This window comes from Triticum dicoccoides, chromosome 6B, assembly GCF_002162155.2.
Source record: "Triticum dicoccoides isolate Atlit2015 ecotype Zavitan chromosome 6B, WEW_v2.0, whole genome shotgun sequence".
Classification (NCBI taxonomy): Eukaryota; Viridiplantae; Streptophyta; class Magnoliopsida; order Poales; family Poaceae; genus Triticum; species Triticum dicoccoides.
In genome coordinates this window covers 88,972,888-88,977,140 of record NC_041391.1, presented here as the reverse complement: position 1 = coordinate 88,977,140, position 4,253 = coordinate 88,972,888, and positions in this window count along the sequence as shown.

Below are 4,253 nucleotides of genomic sequence, written 5' to 3'. Positions count from 1 at the left end.
GGTGCCCACGACGCCAATTGGCTCGCCATTGACACCGCCCTCATCCAGTGGTTCTTCCTCATCGTCTCTTCGGACATCTTCCACACCGTCATTCGCGATGGGGATGATGCTTACATGGTGTTGACCAAGATCAATGGCCTCTTCACCGACAACAAGCTTCAACATATTGTTTTTTTGCAGCAGGAATTTTTGGGTGTCATCAGAACAACTCCACCATCAACGCCTTCTATTTCCGGCTCAAGACCCTCTCTGACGATCTCAACGACGTCGGGTTCAAGGTGGGCGACGAGCTTCTCCTCTCGACGCTCACCGCCGGCCTCAACGAGGACTTCGGCAACGCCGCCTCCAACCTCACCCTCATGGCCAACCCTACTTACGAGCGGGCGGTGGCCTATCTTTGTCTTGAGGAGCGGAGGATGAAGCACCTCTGCACCCGTCCCGTCCACACCGCTCTCGCCGCCGGCCTCTCCACCGGCGCCTCTACACCATCCTCGGCGCCACGTCCTCCGGCCGTCCGCAGCCGGTGCCGCAGCCGCCCCAACCACCGCGCAACGGTGGGAACGGTGGAAACCGTCGCTGCGGTCACGGTGGTCAACGCCAGGGCGGAGGGAAAGGTGGCGGCGGCGGTGGTCAACCTCCCCAGCAGCAGCCCCAGCCACCCTGGGCCGGAGGCTACAATACCTGGACGTGGGTCGTGCACACATACAGTATGCCGGTGCCGCGGCCCCCCGCCCCGGGCATCCTCGGCCCCCGCCCGAGCACGCATCAGGTGCTCCTGGCCACGCCTCTCAGTGCCCACGGCTGTGCTCCCGCCCCTCCTGTCGCGCCCTCCTACGGAGTGTATGGCGCCCCCTACTACGACCCGACCCTTCTAGCGGCGTTGCAGCAATTGCCACCCTACTCTGGTGGCGGCGGCGATTGGATTATGGTCTCCGGTGCCACCGCCCATATGTCCGCTCACCCGGGTAACCTCTCCTACGTCCATCCCACTTCCACTCCCTCCCGCATCATCATCGGCAACGGCGTTGGTCTTCCCATCTCTCATGTCAGTTCTGCACCCTTTCCCTCTAACTCTAGACCTCTATCTCTTAATAATGTCATTGTTTCTCCTCATCTCATTCAGAACTTAGTTTCCGTTCGTAATCTTTCTCGTGATTATTTTGTAACTGTGGAATTTGACGAAGTTGGATTTTCTGTTAAGGACGCTCGCACCAGGATGATTCTTCACCGCTATGAAAGTCCTGGCGACCTCTACCCAGTTCAGTCGCCGTCATCTCCGGGTGGTCCTCGAGCTTTTTCCGCCAGCGCCGATCTTTGGCATGCTCGTCTTGGGCATCCTAGCACTTCTTCACTTCGTCAAATAATGAGAGGATTTTCTTTTTCATGTAATAAAACGGGCGCTCACTCCTATGAAGCCTGCCGGTTAGGCAACCAAGTTCGCCTTCCTTTTAGTTCCTCTTCCACAGTTGCTTCCTTTCCTTTTGAGTTAATTCATAGCGATGTATGGACATCTCCAGTACCTAGTAATTCTGGTTATCTTTACTATCTTGTTATACTGGATGATTACTCTCACTTTGTTTGGACATTTCCTCTTCGTAGGAAATCCGATGTTGCCACCACTCTCATTGCATTCTATGGTTATGTCTCCACACAGCTTGGGCTACCCATACTCGCACTTCAGACCGACAACGGGAAAGAATTTGACAATCTCACCATCTGCCATCTTCTGTCCTCCCACGGCACCGTGTTTCATCTCACGTGTCCATACACCTCCCAGCAGAATGGCCGTGCCGAGCGCATCCTACACACCCTCAATGAGTGTGTGCGTACCCTTCTTTTCCATGCCTACATGCCCTCTCGGTTTTGGCCAGATGCCCTCGCCACCGCCACACTCCTCCTTAACCTCCGGCCATGCCGTCCGCGCTGGAACTATGCACCTCACCATCTCTTATATGGCACTCCTCTCTCCTGCGATGGTCTCCGTATTTTCGGTTGTCGTTGTTACCTCAACACCACCGCCACCACTTCTCATAAACTCGCTCCTCGTTCCGTTCCATGTGTCTTCCTTGGTTACCCGGCCAACACTAAGGGTTATCGCTGTTATGACCCCGTGTCACACCGTGTCATCACCTCACGACATGTGTATTTTGATGAGCTTGTGTTTCCCTTTGCATAGGAATAGGTGGCGCCGTCTTCCCCTCCCGCGGCGGGTTCTCCTCAGCGCCGCCGCCCGCTGCCGGCCTTGGGTGCTCCGGCACCCCCGCCTGTGGCGCCCTCCTCCGGATCGGGGCCATCCGTGGCTCCCTCCTACGGCTCGACGCCCTCGTCGCCTGGAGCCGTGTCGACGTCGCCCCAATCCCCGCAATGCATGTTGGGCCGCATGTTGGGCCGCCTGCTAGGTCGGCCCCTCCTGGTGCGGCCTCCCCTAGCGCGGCCTCTCCTGGCACGGCTTCGACCCCGCCTTGGTCCCTCACCGAGTCCACCTCGGTCGCCTGCTGGCGCGATCGCTGCCCCGTCGTCGCCTGGTTCTCCCGACGCCGCGACCTCGACCTCAACTCGGCCCGCCTCTCCCGTGGACGCCGTGGATGCCACGGCCTCGCCGCCACCCGCAGCTGCTCCGATGGCCGGGCCCGTCACACGCTCGCGCACTGGTGTCTTCCGCCCGAGCTCGCGCTATGTGGATGACTACGTCTGCACCGCCTCGACGTCCGCTCCCTCCCCGCTGCCGTCCTCGGTTCGGGCCGCTCTCTGCGACCCTCTTTGGATGGCCGCCATGCAGGAGGAGTTCGATGCTTTGCAGCGGAACCGGACTTGGTAGCTTGTTCCCCGTCCCCGGCACGCAAACGTGACCACCGGGAAGTGGATCTTCAAACACATGCTTCGTCCCGACGGCACTCTTGATCGCTACAAGGCGCGTTGGGTTCTTCGTGGTTTCCGGCAACGCGCCGGTGTGGACTTCACCGACACCTTCGCTCTGGTTGTTAAGCCCGAGACGATCCACACTGTTTTACAGTCGGCGGTTTCTTGTGCCTGGCCGATTCATCAGATGGACGTCTCCAACGCGTTCCTCCATGGTCATCTTGAGGAGCAGGTCTTCTGTCAGCAGCCCACGGGGTTTGTTGATTCAGCATGTCCTGATCATGTGTGTCTGCTCTCACGCTCATTATATGGGCTCAAGCAGGCTCCTTGTGCCTGGTACCAGCGCATCGCAACATTTCTTCACCAACTCGGCTTTCGCTCTACACGCTCCGATGCTTCACTGTTTGTTTACCACCAGGGCACCGACACGGCGTATTTGCTTCTCTATGTTGACGACATCATGCTGACAGCATGCACTTCTGAGCTCCTTCGTCAGCTTACTGATCGTCTCCGTGCTGAGTTTTCCATCAAGGACTTGGGTCCATTGCACTACTTCCTCGGTGTTGAGGTGGTGCATCGTCCTGATGGTTTGTTTCTTCATCAACGGAAGTACGCTCATGAGCTCCTCGACCGTGCTCGGGTGCTTATTAACTGCAAACCGGCCACCACTCTTGTCGACACGAAGGCCAAGCTCTCTGCTACTGATGGTACTCCCACTCCGGATGCTGGCTTCTACCGGTCCATTGTTGGTGCTCTCCAATACCTCACTCTCACTCGACCGGAGCTTCAGTACGCGATTTAGCAGGTCTGCCTGCATATGCATGCTCCTCGAGATGCTCACTGGACTGCCGTTAAGCGGATTCTCCGCTACATCCATGGTGCTAAGGATCTTGGTCTTACTCCGCGCGCCCCTCCACTACCACTGATCTGGTCACCTACTCCGACGCCGACTGGGCTGGCTGCCCAGACACCCGTCGCTCTACTTTGGGTTACTGCATCTTCCTTGGACCGTCCCTGGTGTCGTGGTCGTCCAAGCGGCAGCCCACCATCTCGCGGTCCAACACCGAGGCTAAGTACCGCGCTGTGGCTAACGTTGTTGCTGAGTGCTCCTAGATTCGTCAGCTTCTTCATGAGCTGCGTGTCCTGTTGAGAAGGCCACGGTCGTCTACTGTGACAACGCCTCCGCCGTATACCTCTCCGCCAACCCGGTTCATCATCGTCGCACCAAGCACATTGAGCTTGATATCCATTTTGTTCGGGATCAGGTGGCTTTTGGCCATGTTCGTGTTCTGCACGTTCCCACCTCCAAACAATTTACCGACATCATGACCAAAGGCTTGCCTACGACGTCTTTCGAGGAATTCCGGTACAGTCTCTGCGTCAGCAACGGTGTC